At 41.4% G+C, this 17,723-nt stretch overlaps 1 protein-coding gene across 4 annotated transcripts in view; it reads left to right on the forward strand.

Annotated features, from left to right (window-relative positions):
- Window positions 1-17,723, forward strand: part of LOC106030372 (uncharacterized) — a 47,347-nt gene that overhangs the window by 4,897 nt on the left and 24,727 nt on the right. For all 4 annotated transcript variants that reach the window (XR_010830510.1, XR_010830511.1, XR_010830512.1 and 1 more), the window contains one exon: window positions 2,383-2,487. The gene's annotated coding sequence lies outside the window, so the exon portion shown is untranslated. The remainder of the gene's footprint in view (window positions 1-2,382; window positions 2,488-17,723) is intronic.

Genomic DNA, 17,723 nt, shown 5'->3' on the forward strand with positions numbered 1-17,723 from the left:
CAATAGGTTGGAGAATTTAATTACCAACTGTGGGAACAAGTGTTTCACTGCCTTGAAGGTGATGTTCAGCCTCATTCCGTTCCCTCGTGCCATAAGCCTGCCTGTACATACCCAGGGGAAGGGGAAGCTGTTGAAAATAAATGAAGTAGGTTTTGAGTAGGTTTGTTGCACCTGATCCGCAAAGGTTTAATGCGTTTGCTGCACGTAAACTCTAGTTTTATTCCTTAAATGTTATTTTTGTTTTACTTGCATAGTGCTATGAATAATCATTTTCTAAATTACTGTAGCACGTGGTGGTGTTGACAAGGTAGTTTTCTGCATGTTTGTAGTGTATGTGTTGCTTAATTTACTATCCAGAAGTTCTCTTGCATCTAGTACAGATTTCTGGTAATGTTCAGGTACCTTCAGGAGAGGAGAGCAATCAGAGCATTGCACAACTTCATAGGTTAAAAAAAAAAATGTGTAAGGTGAAGCCTTGCAGGCTCTTCTGCAGTGTGGGGCTTGTGCAGTTCACTATGTAGCACATGGAGTAAAAATAGCCTGGCGGTCAGGGGATGTATTCATTTTGATGTGCTGGAGATGAAGGGCAAACGTTATGATTGTGCTAATTATGCTGGGAGTCTTTATGTCCTAGCTGTGTTTGAGCTCCGTACGAGAGCAGTAGCGATGGGAGGAGAACAGAGGCCTTCCCTGGTTTTGCAAGGGAAGGCTCCCTCCTCTCCCGTCCTGTTCATATTTGTTTTTAAAAGTTTTTGGGGGATGCTGGGGCAGAGTTTTGCATTTGAAGGTTGTTCTGGTCAACCCGAATGTATATTTGGGGTATTGAACCCCAAAAGAGGGGTTCTCTGACGTGGACCCCCCACTCCTACAGGGTGTCCCCTGCAGGACTTGTTACTCCTGCAAGAGTGCCTTGCCTTCTGCAGGACCTCCCCTGCACGGCCATCTGGCCTTTCCTTTGAATAGGGACAGTGAGGCTGAATAAGCTGCGTTACAGCTACCCTGTTAAATCTCAGTCAAAGGTCCCTGCTGAACTTGGGGAACATTGCAGGCTGTTGGGCAGTGCTTCTCCCGAATGCTCACGTGAAGGAGTGATTGCCGCTGGGGGCTGTTTCCTTGTCTAAGACATGCTCTTTATTCTTGCGGTGGCCCAGTACGCTGCGTGTTGGATATGTACGTAGCATTCCTCTGAAATAGAAAACCACAGCCTTAGTGCTCCTCGCTGGAAACTGATACAGAGACACAAACTTAGCATAACTTCAGCTGGCCACCTACTCTGCGGTGGCCCCGTAGCTGGCACTCTTCTCTGTTGACACGTGGGTTAATGCTCTGAGCAACCCGGGAGTCGGTCGCTTCTGCCCAGTGGTGTAAAGGGGAAGGTGAGCCTGTTTCACCTTCTTTTCTACCTGTTGGCACCTCAGTACTTAAGGTTTGTGGGTTTCACAGCAATGCCCTGATGACACTGAAGTGTAGAGCAGTCAATAGTTGTACGCTGATCCTGGAGCAACGCATAGATATTGCTGATATCCCCACTTAATTTTCACTCCTTGCTGGAACTGGTTGATTGACAAAGCGTATTTATGAATGCTCATTTAATGTGGCCACGTACAGAACTGGTTCGAGTGCCTTCAAAAGGCCTAAGGGGCGCAACTCGATAAATGCAGTATTTTGATGATATGCATTTCAGTTAGCAAGCCCTACTGACTGCATTTCTTTACTTTCATTGTATGTTTGTAACTGAGATTTCAGAGCTGTCAGGTGTGTATCCTTTTCCTTCTACAGACTCATTTATTTTAGTACCCCTTATTGTATTCTGCCTATGCTCTTCTTTTCTGAATCTCCTCTTTGTTATTCTCCTAATAATCTGGTTCTGTCTTGTGTTCGTCCATCTGTCTGCAAAGGGATTCTTTATGTTCCTTTTCCTCCAGAAACGAACAAGTGAATTAATTCCTTCCCTGTGTTAACAACTTGACTAGGAGGAGTCTGGGGATTTTGCTTCTCTGAAGTGATGCTCAATCTCAGATTCATTGTATGGTTGGTGTTGGCTCTACTATCTGTGTATTTCTTGAAATAATAAATAGAGAAGTTATTATGTCTCTCTCTGGTGAGAAATTTAACTTCTTCAGTATAGTTCCTGAGTACTTACGCTACCTAGGCAGTTAACCTTTATCTCCTCTAATTGAGAGACAGCTGCACTCAAGAGTAATGTGTCACTTTAAACACAATCTAGGTTTTAAATGACTACATCAGAAAAGGACATGGTTTTAATAATGGTTGTTAAAAGCTATCTGACTTTTTGCAGGCAGTCCTAATAATGAGAACTCTGTGATCTGAACTACTGAACTTCTGGAATTACAATAACTTCTGTTAATGTGCGTGATGCAGATTCCTGGAAATTTGAGGAGCAGTCTTCAGCAGCCAAAGAATGCCGTTCTCCCCGGATCTGTGGGTATCAGGGGAACAGAAGCAGGATCAGTTGGTGTCCAAGAAGTAAGTTCTTGTTCTTTCTCCCGACATACTTCTACTGAGGTGCGCGTTTTTCCGAGACGTGTAATGCCCAATTGTATTCATGCACCTAGATGAGCTGGATTAAATGCTGAAAATGATGAGACACTGAGGAAGTGCATCCAAGAAGATGCACTATATTTGTTCATACGTCTACCAAACTCTAATTTTGACATCTCTTTTCCAAATGTTTGGATGTTCTCTGTCTCATTTGGTGCATAATTTCGACTGCTTGTCTGCAACTGCTGCTGTCTCATTGCTGAGTGCAGGGGGAGCCTGCTTCTTTTGGCATTTCACAGGGAGCTCAAATGCAGTTGGAAGAAGTAGATTCATCAGCAACAGTTGGAGATACTCATGCTGTATCATAACAGCTGTGAACTTGAGTTCATATAAGTAATATGTGCTTAATCTTCCAGTGCTGTCAGCGACAGGAAGAGGAGGAATGATTTTTTTTCCATATTTAATGATGATCTTAAATAAGGTTTTTGACAGGCAAATTTGAAAGTGCATATTACAAAACAAGTTAAGAAAACAATTGGTTGTAAGTCAAGATTTTTCAAGTTTTATGGAGCTTTCAATTTGCATTTTTGTCTGTTGGTATTTCAGTGTTACTCAAATATGTTTAAAAACTAATTTAGCCGTCTGAGTTTGAAAATCACTTCATCTGTATGGAAGGCGATAGAAAATAAAAGCACTGTTTTTGGTTTCTAACAGTGCTTGGAAAGTCTTGTTTTGGTTGGCACTTTTTTCTGTTGTATGTGTTTTTTTTCCCCTTTTTTTTCACTATTAATTCGTTTCACCTTGCTTGGGTATTTCAGGAGAGTTGAGGGAAAAACAGGTGGATATTTTTTTTTTTTTGATTCTTAAACTCCACCAGTTTGCACCTTTCTTCTTCTATGACTTGAAGTGTAAATTCATGAAGACATTGAAAAGTGTGCCAGCCTATTGGAAAGTTGCTTTCTGTTATGTAACTTGTATTTGTTGAAAACTTTATCAGGATTAGTATAAATCAAAGCCTGTTAATTGCTATTTGAGTGTTGGATACTTCTGCAAGAATACGCATGTATTCTTAACGTGCAAGAAAAGTACAAATTAAAAAATAGTGCACTAAAGATAGCTGATGGCATTCTCTTGCCTAACGGTCCATACTGAGTGATAAAATGCCTCACATCACAGTTTTAGAGTGACCTTGCCTTGACTTTCATACAGATATAATCTGTTTGATGTCTTTTAAAAGCCGAAAGGAAGCCATACACGGAGTGACATTGAGCATTGTTGCAGACATCGTGTCCTTCATCCAATTAATTCAAAGTAGTAGGATTTTGTAGTCTCTTTACTCCCCCCTCTCCCCCACCCACTTTTAAGTTGTAGATATTAGGCCAATACATTTACAAATGAGAGGCTAATCTCTGTTTTGTGACCAGGAGTAATTAAACTCAGATCTTCCCGTTCTGCAATCAGTGACTTGCATCTAGGGACTTTTTTGGGTTTGTTTTTACAATCCATGTAGATTGTCTTGCAGGGTGATTTCATATTTTTCTCAACCGACGTGTGACGACTTGATGGAACTTGCCAGGATAGGAATTCTTTTTTTATTATTATTTTTCTCCCTTTTCAGAAGCATCATTACAGGAAACAAGCTTTCTTACCCCCACGCCCTTTGGTAGACCTCCCACAGGGCTGTAAGGACCTCCTCATATTGGCAACTCTGTGAAGCTGGGCACCTCGCTGAGAATTTCATAGCTTTCCTTGGTAGCTCTGCAAAGTAGAGGGAGAGTCAATCTTGTGGCTCCGGAGTGGTATATGGATGCCAAGTGCTAAGAATTCCTGGAATGTAGAGTTGTGCAGCACTGATAAAGTTTGCTTTGTTTCCTTAGTGACTTGACCCATTGAGAAAACGTGGTTCCCTAGGAAGCTTTAATAGCTCAAAGTTGGTCTTGAATAAAGGGAAAGGCCCCAACGTAATTCGGCTTGTTTTCACCTGCTGCCTAAAAGATTAATTTTCTTAACCTTAGCACAAAAAATACAACCCTGAGTTTTGAAAGTGATTTATAGAGATCCTTCACACTTATCACTTTGAGTAAATACGCCACAGGCTTCTGCATTGCAAACAACTGCGGTCTGTTCATAACCTGCTTGGTTTACGGTGCAGTAATTTCATTGGGGGGCGAGAAAGTTTCAAGGAAAAACACCTTCTAATTAGAGCGATATAATCGCTCCGCTCGCACGCTGTGGTTTCGTATGACTTCAGAAAAATAGTTGAGTGATTAATCTTTAATTTTACCCATCATTAACTTAATAAGGAAACTGGAGACAGAATGAAAAACAAACAGCAGAACTGTACAACCGGGGCATGGCTGTGCCAAATCCTTTTGGCTCTTTCATTCGGTAAGCGATGCCGTTCTGGGAGCACGTGAGGTGTGGCAGCGACTGGTTACCTCAGGTGATTTGTAGAATTTCTCCAACATGTTTGAACTTTATTGGAGCCTTTGCAGAGCTTGCTACACGACTTCCTCCCTCTTCCCCACAATCCCCTCTGGGTTGTTTTTTTTTTTTTTTTTATTTTTCCACGATTTTATTTGGAAGCAAATGTTGCATAAACTAACTTCTAATATCACACAACTCCCTCGCATCCACTTTGCTGCGGGGCAGAAAGCCATCCCAAGCAGTTTGGTGAAATATTCTTAGGATGAGTTTGGGGCTGTTTTGGTGTCGGCTGTTACCTTCAGTCCTCTTGCTGATAAGTTAACTTGCTCGGCTGCGTGGTAATGCAGCTTTTATACCAAGCGTGACAGGATTGCTCTCGCGCCTCGGAGAACAAAACAAATACAACAATGGAAACACGTTGCTTTTTTGTCATATGCCCTCATTGCAATCCTTCCCAGATGTAAAATAGGCAACGTAATTCTCTGAATGTAGCACTCGGACAGTAAATATGCCTTGAAAACGTTTCTTTGGAAGTCGGACTTGTCTTTATTTTGTTAGTAAATACTTAGGAAAACAGCCCCGTGTGCGTCTGCGTGTAGCAACACAGCAACAGAAGTCGTAGCAATCTTAACTAACCTGCTTGGAGGCCTCTGCATGTTCATAATATAAAGTAAACAGCTGAGGAATGTGTATTGCTGTTGACAGTGAGCGACTGTAAACATCCTCGACTGGAAGCTGTGAAGCAGCAGATGGGGCTTTCAGTCGGATGTTTGCAGCTGCCAACTGCCACAGACGTCAAGAAATGTTTGACACCTAAAGCATAGTTGTCTGTTTAAAACTTCTATTCTATTTGGTTTATCACAGACATATGAATTTAGGCCAAACTTTTCTACATACGACTTAATCTTTCTGGTGATGTCTCTGTCTGAATCTCTAGAAGCCATCCAGTTTCTCGTAGGAGCTGTGAAAAGCTCAAAACTGAATAGAAAGTAAAACGGGAATAAATCAGGCTGTATTTTTAACGACAAGCTTAATTGTAAGTTTTCAGAAGCGAGTTGCCATGCAGCTTGCCTGGCTGTACATGTTGCTTGGCTTGTTTTCTAGGCTCCGCTGAAGTTACGAGATTACCAGATCAGTGCGTACACGCAGCATCTCCGTAATAGTTCATTTAGCATTTGAAATCCTAAGCCTTGTAGGAAGCAATCACTTACAGGGCTTTTGGAAACCAGAAATAACGCCAATTATAGCAACCATGGAAAAAATGATAAAAATATATTTATTTTTTTTTCCTGGAAGAGGCCAACCCTGCAAAGCGAGGGGGAGGTCAGGGAGATTTTGCTTGATTGGGCTCTTGTCTGACATGTGCTGCAGCGTCTCGGTTGTTTGCAATCCCAGCAGTTCTCCCCCTTCTCCCTTTTCCGTTCATTCTCCTCGCCTCTCCCCCCTCACAAAAGAGGAGGAAGCGCTGAAGGCTGATTCATACGTTTCTAGAAGTCAGTCGAGACGATTTGAAGACTCCGCTCCTGCCAATTAGTTTCACGTGTGGGTGGACCCCGGAACTTAAATGTGACCCCAGGATTGTAGCTGGAGAGAAGAATTTATGGGGCTGGGATGGTACTAGGCCACCTCTGGCCTAACAGCGACCGCCGCGGTACCAGAAAAAGAGCACCGAGGTTAAAGAGCACTGAGGTTGTAGCATGTAACCGATCCAAGCTGATACTGAAAGCACTTGTGTATTCGCTCTTGAGAGAAGATAGGCATCTTGCTGGTATGTATGTTAAATACCTACACCTTTGGTAAAGAGAGTTTTGTTGCTAACTTGTTTTTTCTTGTCCTCAGTATCCTTCTTTTTCAAATATGTATGCCTGTGCATGCAAAAATACAAGGGGGCATTAACACGTCCCTTGAATTTCACAAGATACAGATAACAGAGGACTCTGAAGTTTCTGATTTTTATTTTTTTTTTTAAAGGAGCTATTATCCTCTCAGGACTCCTATAAAACACTTTGACGTGTCTACCTAAAGCTCTGTCTGCGAGGTCGAGAACGTTCTGTGTTTGAGGGAACTTCATTAATCCATGCTTTGCAAACCGCTTTTGGTGGGCTTGCCCTGGATTTGGGTTATATTGCATTTCAGCAGTGCTTGATGGCTCCTGCTGGGGATAGCACTGGACATCATCTTGCATGCTTTGCCATCCGTGGTAGTATTGAAAATCTCCTGGCAGGGGATTACAATCTAAAGACCAGTTAGCAAAGTGAAAACCAGATAAGGTAGGCGGGGGACAAATGGGAAGAGAGGAAACCTAGGGGTATAATGGGAGGGACTTAAGGCATGATTATAGGGAGTGCTGTCTGTGCCCAGGTGGCTGAGTTGCTAGCTTCATGAAAATGGAGGAAGACAGAGGAGATGTTGTCTTAGGCAGTTGTTTTTCTAGCTATAAATATCCTGAAAGAAGATAGTTTGGTAGGATGGTACATAAAAGTGAATTTAGGACAGACGCATATGAAGTTTTTTGTTCTTTTTTTTTTTTTTTTCCCCTGTTAAGTACAGCAGAGGAAACAGGTTAAATAGGCAGAGGTTTCCAGAAGCCTTTTCGTACAAACCTAAAACTCTGAAAAACTTGTAGTGAATTCAGAGGAAGAAAAGTCCGTATGAACACAACATTTGACTTGTAAATATTGCTGTCTTAGCAGCATACTGAGATCAGGGGCCGAGGCAGGTGTCAGAAACGGGGATTACATTCGCTGTAGAAGTAGCGAGAACCTTCTGTGAGTATTGTCACAAAAGTGACTTGGTACTGTGACTGAGGAGGAAACAGGACCCAAGGGTAGATTTACAAAGCTTTCACTGAAATTTCAGTGTCAATGACAAGGGAGAAATGGGAATTCCTGACAACAGTCAGGTTACATTTGTGATAGGGATGGGTGTTTCTGTTGACGAAACAGGACAGCAGATGAGGTATAGTCCAACAAATACCAAGTTTTTAGGTGTGTCCTTTTGCAGCCTTTCTAGCCCTAAAACTAGCGACCCATAGAATTTCCTAAGTGACCTTGTAATGAAACCTATGGCAGTTGGATGCACTTGCGAAACACTATCTAGGCAGAGGATTCTTAACATAGTCCCTTCATCTGGAAAGCTTCCCTATATATTTGAAGAAGAGGATTGAGCAAGAGGAGAGAACTTGCATAGGCAGAGTATTTAATATCAAAAGCATTAAGTACCTCCTGTGAAGATTTGCATATTGATAATATTTGTGCTTTGGCAGGAAATTCTTTCAATACCCATTCTATTACCCTTCTTCCTGAATTACGTGCTGTCTCAAAGTTCAGCGCGTTTCCTCTTTGGAAATGTAACAGTATGTTGGGACCGATTTGTTCAGCCTCTCATCTCGCCGCCTGCACGTGAGGAGTTTTCTTCCAGAAAAACAGCTTCAGACAAGTAGCCCGCTCTTCTGCCAGCCGCTTCTTAAAGCCTGCTAGGAGTCAACTTGAGAAGACTGCTAGCGTGGTGGTCGGTCCTTAATTTTCTGTCTGCAGAGGAGGCAGTTCTGTGTTACCCTCGGTGCTGCTCACGACGTAGCACCCTGTGCTGGTTGAGATCACTATTTTTTCACTTGGAAGCCAGGCACTTGCTTTCAGGCCCTGGCTTCCAGATCTGGGTAGGTGCAGTCGAGCCCTTTCCACCCTGTTATTGAATTAATGGATGTATTCTTAAAAAAGCTATTTCCTTACCCAAACCTGTTTTAAAAGCCAAGGGCAGCTCTTGCTTGAGCAGTTCTGGTTTTGACTCTTCAGAAGTCCTATCTGCCGGTGAGGAAGGAGGAAAAATGGGAAAGCTGAAAAATGCTACTTACCCATACATGCTGTTTATGGAAATCATCTTGAAAATGACAGGGCAGCTGTTGGAAAAGGCACAATCCATCTGCCTACATATGCACTTGTTATGAAGGGAATACAGTTGATGATGTGAATGGAAGGCTTTCAGTGCTGAGCTGCTGTTCCTACTCAAGCCACATTTGAAACCTTAAATTGTTCAGATATGTGCCTGGACTCTTTGCCTGAAAAATGACAGTGTTTAATAGCCCCACTTCTTAGGGAGTTTTCTTTGTTACTGATATGTGAAATAGGCATTATATATATGTTTGTGCTCAACGTGCTTTTTTTGTTTAAAGATACAGTAAGACAAGATGAATTAATAGTGTTGCACTGCAAGAAATCTGCACTGGAAAGGAGGAGCTTCTTAGATGAATAGGGCATATAACTTTTTTTCCCCTTAAGCAGTAATTTACAGACCAAGATGCGTGAAATCATTCCGTTTTTTTTTTGCACTGATATGTAATAACAGAACAGTCTGCATAAAGTTGTTTTTTCTTTTTTTCCCCAAAACCTTCAAACAGTTATTATGAAACAAATAAATGAACAAAGGATATGAGAAGGAAGCCACGTGCCGTGCAGTGGCCTAGCATTTTTCCAGATGATGGCTCGAGGCATCTTTTTAGCTGTGGATGTAAATGTAACTTACTTTATTTCACAATACTTCTCTTGATTTAATATGGATAACCACCCTTTTGCTACATTTCAACCTTCCTGTCTCTGGCGCTTGTTTTTTCTTGTGAGTAGACTGGAGACGTTTTCAGTAACTTTGTCTTGTGTTACTCCTGAAGATTTTCATATCCGCACACCCCCTCCCCTCTCCCCCCCAGCTTTGTGTGCCCTTTGGTTTAATACATACCTCCTTTGATAATGCAGAGCAAAGCAAATGAGCTCCAGAGCTTCTGCCTAGCAAGGCAAGAATATCAGTTTGAAGGGAAGAATATTGCTCAGAGTTTTTTGCTGTCTCTTCTGGGCGTCCAGGTGTACTTCACTCAATAGCTGGTCTGTCAGTGCCTGCCTGTGCTCTTCATTGCACTCCTGTTTTTATTCTTGCCTTCTGTAAGGGCAAAGAACTTGCTCTCAGATCTTTTGAGATCTTCTGTTGATCTTTTGTTACTTTGCTTTGACCACTTCACTCATCTCTTTGTCTTCCTCCGAGGACTCACCTTTATTCATTAAATACAACTTAAGCTGCTTTCTTTTGTGTTCAAGGCTGTCACAGCCTATGTATGTATTAACTCCCACAGACAATTGTCCTACAATGCTGTTCTCCATTACTGGCTTGAAAATTTTCTACCCATTTTCAAACTTTTCTGCTCAATTTCACAAATAAAAGGTTAATCAGTCAACACCTTCCTAACTACTTCATTGTAGTAAAAACCTTGGGAAGCGTTTGTTTGCTCATCTACTAGTTGCAGGCTTAGATATCTTCTTACAATATTTTTAATATTCCTTTTTTTTTTTTCCTTGCCCTGATCACTCTAAAAGTACACAGAAGGTAGGATTAGTATTTTCTTATTGCATCATTGATTTTGCTGAGTCGGTAGCTGTGTTTCTGACGTGTGCTGCCATTTCTGGGGAAGCTGTCTACTTTATCCTCTGCAAAATGATGAATACGTTTCTTTATCCTCCATAAACATTTTTGCTATTCAGCATAGGAACATGCTCATCATTTATGTTCCTTTATGTGTTTTTATACATGTATATATGCTCAAAACTAATTCTATTAAGGAATTCTGTAATACAAGGCTGACGTACTCTGACTTCTTTTATATATTTATATTATTTATGTATGTCTATGTACATGTGTGCAGGCATGCGCACGCACCAGCAACGCTGGAGATAACATGATATGACTTGAGAAAGAGGGGAAGACAGAGGCAAAGGGGGCTGTGCAGATCCTCAGTTCTCTTTCCATCAGTTGCTTAGATGGAAAGCAGAGCTCTGTGCTAAGCAGGGTAATCAGCCCTGTGTTCTAGAGTTTCTTAATGCAATTAGTTTCAAGCACTCTCGTTGTTCTTCTGGATGACTTTATCCCATATAATATATGCTCATCTGAAGCTCTTGCTTGAAAATTAATCATTTAAAAAAATAAAAAAGCAGAATATCTAGTCTGTTTACATTAAGAACAAACGCTACTGTTCGGTTAGAGCAAGGATCTTATTAGCATGCCATCAATTTAATGTATAGAGGCTGGAATGAACTGTGAAGTCCCTCAGTGTGCATTGTTGCAAGCTATGTACTCTTAAAGCCTTTCTGCATATCTGGTGCAACTCCGAGATTCATAGCGGTGATTAATGCTATAGCTATAAGTGCTCACCATCAACATCCTGAAATGTTTTCAAAACATATGGAGTAGTTTTTAAAAGCTTAAACTAAACAGCAGTGAACTAGCTGAAAGCCTACATACGACATATTTGTAACAGTGCTTACTATCTCCTTGAAACTATGTGTTCTGTGAGGGGTTTTAGTATTTTTTTACAAATAGTGATGTCCCTTGAGACACTGCAGCAAGTAGTTACAACTTCTGGGTAATGCAAGGGAAGGAAGATGGATCACGAAGGTACAGCCAGCTCTGTTCGGGGAAGGATAATGCAGGTAGCATAAATGCTAGCTCCTGCATGAGCTCCCAAAACCAGCTCTGGTCCTGGACTTACAGCACAAGAGCCTCGTGGTCCCCCCAGCTTGGAGCAACAGGGATTAAAATACGAGGTAACTCCACTGGCTCTGCAAGGTTGGCACAAAGTGCTGTCCGATAAATCACGTTAAACCTTCTCCTAGCTCTTCTTAGAGCTGCTTCACACATACAACTGCATCATCCCAAATACTTCCCAGGAACAGGCCAGACTCACTTGAAATGGCTGTATATGTTCCGCAGGCCTCGTTATGTTAGGCCCAGCGCAGTGACGCTGCAGATACGTGGCTTTTTGAGCGTATGTGGCCCTCAAAATGGTGTAGCAGCCATCTGGCAGGTCACATAAGTACAGGTATCTGTGGATTGGCAAAGGACATCAAAAATGGTAGCTTTCTTATTTTCTGGGCAATTAAGCTTCTATACAAACAGGAATTAAACAGTCTGAATATAAACATGGTGTTGACTTAACATCAAAAATGCTGGAAACGCAGTTTCTCTGTCCCACGGTGTGTTTGTGTTGTTATCCTAACCTTTGAATGTGCTGTGAGAATCTGATTGTTTATGAAAGCTGGTAGGAAATAGTTGCAAAGAGGGTTCGTGCTGCTGAACTTCCTACAGCTGTGCTGTAGTTGAACACGGCTGAGCTGGGCCACTTGAGGCTTGCCTTAACCAAGAAGGAAATGCCCTTTTACGTGGCAATTTATGTGATTAATTCTAGATATATATATATATGTTTAGGAATGGGTTGAATTGTCCCCAGTTGTCATGCTTATTCTTCTCCTTTACCTTTAAAATCAGTGTAGGATAACTAGCTCGGATGTGGGTATCTTGGCTTAGAAGTCTGCATGGGGTTAGATGAATACAATCTTTTCCTCTTGAAGGAGGTTATTCAAAAGGTAAAAAACTTTTTGAACCGCACGAGGTGAAAGATGAAATGTGAACAGGAAAAAGCGGAGCGCTTTGCAATAGCTTATGAAAATCTTACTAGCTGCTGAAGAATCCACAATCAAGGGAGATATCAAAGATAAAATGGCTCAGAAGAAAGGCAGGAACTGCTATTAAAAATACTCTTTCCCTTCCTCCTGCCACCAGAAATCCCTAAATAGATAACTGGCAGATGTTATGCCATGAATATAAATTAGCGGATAATGAAGCAATGTATAAAATTAGTAAAGTGGAAAAAAAAGGCTTGGGTGGGGGCAGGACAGCCGGACATTTAGAGAAAGTAAGATTTTCTTAGAAACAAAAGGAGCTTTAATGCTGGTGCTCCGTGACCAGGTAGAATCATAAAGATGCAAATACTGCATAGATTTGTCAGGTATACGCTTAAAATGCTAGATTTTAGTCAGATTGGTGTTGATGTCATTCTTTCCACTCTAGCAAGCTAGGAGGATGTGTAACAGCTATTAAAGTACGACATAAATTAGAAGACGCAAATAACATGTAGTAAGGAGTTAAAGAAGAGTAACATGAGAAACTCTGTGGAGTGCTAATGTAAAATTAAGAGCACTCCAGATTACAGATTGAAACTAGTTTGTGCCAGTACTGGGCAAGTAGCGTGTGACTGTTTTATAGGCTGTCAGCTTGATGTGTGTTTTGGGAAGAAGTACTGAAGTAGGACTGGGACCAAGTCATGTAAGGATAGTAAATCAGCGTGAAATGCTGGGAAATGGGACTCATCTCCTGTGTTGTCCTTTTATTTCTTTGTAAGTCAGGCAGATTAGTAGTCTCATGTAAATGCTAGCCTTTATGATGTATTTCAAGATTGCGATTTGTCAACCTAAAAATCCTGAGGGAAAAAATCGAAATAGTAAAAGGTGTAGAAACCCAGCATCAGTGGGATTAAAAATTGCTCAGCAGATTTAAAGCTGTAACTGCCAATGGAGGATCATCATTGTGTAGTATGTTTCCCTGAGGTGCAGAGAGCTAGATGCTGCTTTTTAAAAATTTTTTACCATATCTTGTGTTTACTTTTTTGGTGGTTTTGGTGTTGGTTTTTGTTTTTTTTTTGGGCGGAGGGGAGGAGGAAGGAAAGCAGGATTGTTGTTTGATAGTTAGATGGTTGTTTAATTGTTAGATTGCAGGTGAACTAACTATTGGAAAGGTACAGTGAACGTGGGAAGATGTCACGTAGCAGTCTGTGTACATCTCTTAGGAAGCAAGCTGGTAGCACTCATCTTGAATGCAACCAAAATACACGTGCATCTAGAAATCAGAAATTTAGGTTACACTTATACTTTATTTTTCTGTTTGTTTGTGAAAAATGCCGTATAGGTGCCTCCTAGATAATTGGTTCAAGAGTTGTTGTAGGCCTTTTTTAAAGGCACAAGAGAGAATTAAATGAAATGCTCTGCTTCAAGGGTGACTGCATTATAACAGTGAGGATTTAGAAGGGAAAAACGACACTGTGTAAGCCTGGGTGTTATTTTGGACTTTTTTCCAACAGTACATGCTTTGAGGATAGCCGGGCCATGGCTGTGCCCTAGCGCGTAGCTTCTGTATTGGAAAAGGGAAAGCAAGATTGCTGGTCGATTGCAAGGTGGTGTGTCATGTTAGGAGGTAGAACAGAGGGAAGCATGAAAAAGGAATGTCTTGCTCAGCAAAGAAGGTAAAAATGAGGGGAGGCAAGTTGAAAATAAGGAGTAGACGAACATGAGTGAAACAGGGCTATAAAATTGAAAATGGGCACTGCGAACCACGCTTTGGAAACGCTTTGATTTTTTTGCTCAGGGTTATGAGTTGAGCAGTTGAGCATTACTCTGTCAGGCGAAATATGTCATCGCTGTACCTCTGAAGCATCTGATCAAAAGCATTCTTGCATGCCTGAGTGACAGGGTGGAAATAGAGCATTGACCAGCGCTGTGGGGAGTGAGGGTGGGGACAGTGTTTTCAAGAGATTGGCCTTTAACTAAAGGTGTCCTGAAGGAGTGTAACTTTATTTTTTTTGAAACGATGAATATTTAATGTAGTCTGAAAATCAGGCCTTTAGGATATGCATCCATGCAGCCAGCAAAGGATGCTGGCCTGTAAAATGTAGTTGTGCTCTTTGATTCCTAAAGAGGATCTTCAAGGTCATTGTATGGCTTCTGTTGGATAGTATTTTTTTAAAGGAGTAAAACTTGGCTATATAAAAATAGCACATTAGAAGTGTTGTTTGAGAGTTCATGGAGTTGTCTGGTCTCAAAACTGAAGTAGCTGAGCTATAGATTACTTCTAGTGCGTCAACATGCAACACAACTATGAGCTGAGGTTAATAGATCACATTCCTAAGTCAAGCTGTCTCTGATTCATCTTTTAAGCGTTGTTCCAGATCTTCAAAGGAAGCCAGATTCTCTACAGCAACAAATGTTTCTACTTCTCCCAGCTTACTGAACAAGTAAATAAGTCCAGCAAAATCCAAATGCAATTTGGCAAGCCAGAATACTGCTGGAAATGCTTGCCAAAATTGCCTTGGCAAAAGCTCTTCTCTGTTTTCAGTAGATTTGGAATGAAATCAGACAAGATCTCAGCTCTCTCTCCATGGAAACCTAGTGACGGTCTTAAATATTCCTACTACTGGGTGCATTGTGTGTGATGAGTATAGCTGTAGGAGCGAGCAGTGCAGGGTGGTTTCCCTGTACACCACCCCTCGTCTTTGAGCTGTGAGAACTGGGTTATAGCTACATCAGTGGAATCATTCACATGCTTGTTAAATAAATGGGAAAGAACAACCATGTGTGCTTGTAAACTTTACAGTTACGGGACAATACTTCCTCCGGTGTTTAGAAGTCGGTAGTTGTTCTGTTTAAATCTGATCTGATTTCTGTAGGCAGAATGCAGTCAGAAGGGATTCTGGGTTAACAGCTGGCAGATTAATGATCTTCTATTAGCTACATATCCCAGGAGATGGAAGAACCAAAGAATAATGCAAAGAAGTATGTATTAATAGCATCCAATGTATTTTTTTCTTCAGATTTCCTGCAGTGCTAATAGCACAGATAGAGATGAAATGCTACCGTTTCAGCAGTTTGCTAGCAGTACAAGGCATATGGTTTTGGGGCGTTGTTTAAGCTTCCTAGGTATTTGTGGTGGTAAGAAACTTCAGGGGGATGGAAAATAGCATTTTTGCACTTTGTTCCAACAGTAAGCAGGTGAAGAAAGAGTAATAGGTGATGGCAATCAATAATAGAATTGGGGACGGGAGGGGGAATGAGTAAATTGCAGTCTAAAGAGAGCAGGAAAACTGCCATGGACTCTGAAATCTCTTGTAGGTCCTGTTTCTACTTCTATTTATTTTTTAATTTTTATCACAAAGTAGGACGGTGCAAGATGCTGGTGTGGCCAGTAAGGATGGGTAAGATGGATGCTTTTCAAATGCACTGTACATGTAAGATTCAGATCCCAAAAATTAGACAGCATCTCCCTCTGGAGGTCTTTAAAGGCATCTGACTGTGCAGGGAACTTGGTACTTGATTTAGGAAGGCAGCGTCGTTAAGTACCCAAACCTTGGAGTTATCCTGGATAATCCGGTGACAACTTCACCGCCCTGCGTGTTCAGTCAAAGCAGAATATGTGGTAGGACCAAACTGGTCATTGGCTGAATAGGAAAACTAACCCAGACCATGTGAGTAGGTTTTATGCACAACACTCAAGAAAAGTTGATGAAGGAAATTGATGCAGGCAGGCTGTATAGAAGACTTTGGCCAAAAGGTTATAGTCTGATCATTTGGCAAAGTGGGTAATGGATCTAGGCAAAAAAGTACATGCGGCTGCTGCTTCAGATGACTGGACCGTAAAGAAACGACTGCAAAGGCTAAAATTGATTGAAATATTTTAGCTGATACAACAAAAACAACACCAGCGAGTAGACTATTGTATAAGTGATAGTTTGTCAATTGACAAAAGAGACGCATTCCACTCATGAGTGATGCAGAAATTAGGTTTTCTACTGCACCAAGTTTCTGTGCTCTCTTCACAGCTGGTGAAGATTTAGTCAATATAGTCAGTAGGGCCTAGACAGCAATTCAGCTGACCCTCCCTCAGGGGTTTAGGTCACCTAGTGCCAACCAGGATCTCCGGACTGTTGGTAGGAACTGCACAGGGCGGACAGACACAACCTGGGACCTGCAGGGTTTACAACAGAAGCTTCTAGAAGTGAGGTGGGACATCCCAGGGTGTTCGAAGTGGTAGCAGATGCCTGTGTCTAGGTATGTGATAAATGCCCCAAGCGTCTGCTGTAGGATAAGCTGAATCTTTTTGTAGGCTTCATTGACTGTAGTAGAAGTTTATATGGCTTTATATGGTTTAAGGGTCTTGAGTTGAATCCTTAAATGTCTTTCTCTCATTCTTCTTTAAGTAGCCAGGTGTACCTGTCTGGATAAAAAAATGAAGAAAGTCTCGGGAATTGGGATTTGCACAACAGCATATATTTTATAGGTCAATGCAATGTTACATAGTTGTCAAGTGCTGACAGTATTTAAAGATAATCTGGCATTTAATTCCCTGAACAAGTCTTTTTTTCCTTGAGTAAGTCTCAGGATTTAGTACCTCTCTTGTCCCTCCTGTCTGCTGACTGATCCACATGGATGCGTTTCTCTAGATGCATGCAGAACATGGAGGAGCTCTGTAAAGTTGCAAACACCGTGTTCGTCCTCTACCACCTGACAGCCCAAAGACTAAAGGGTTTCAATTTCAAGATGGATCAAGTGGAGCACATTGGAAACCTGTAAACAAGAAGTCTGATCTCCCCTCTTCTTTCCCCTTAAGTCTGCACCATAGCAACTATCTGCATGGAAGGATTTTATGTCTTCTATGAGGAAATCCGTAAAGAAGCCTTGTTGTTCTTTTGTTCGTTTCTATTACAAAGATGTATTTATATGAACATAGCTGATGCGGTCTTGGAAAGTTGGATGTTGTGTTCATGGGAGGAACCAATTGCAGATACCAGCTTAAAGACTTATTTTTTCCTGTTATGCTTCCTTCCCCATTGATGTGTACAGAGTTGAGAATCTTATTGTAAAGGATCCGTGAACTCATACTGAAAATAATGTGCAGGTTTTCTGGTCCAAGCATTGCTTCTCCTCAGTAGGAAGTTGTGCAGGTTTTCCACATCTTACCTAAATTGAATGAAACTGGTAGCTTTAAGAAAAGAAGAATGTAAATGTTTCAGTAGAGAGTTTGAATAATTAAAATTTGGAACTGAACTTGTTTTAGCCTAAGGCATTTTGCAGTTGTTGCTTCTGAGGACAGCCTTACTTCAGAACGACCTGTATCCTTTGTCAAGACGGCCGGTTTAATACTGGTTCAGC

Source organism: Anser cygnoides, chromosome 3, assembly GCF_040182565.1.
Source record: "Anser cygnoides isolate HZ-2024a breed goose chromosome 3, Taihu_goose_T2T_genome, whole genome shotgun sequence".
NCBI classification, from domain to species: domain Eukaryota; kingdom Metazoa; phylum Chordata; class Aves; order Anseriformes; family Anatidae; genus Anser; species Anser cygnoides.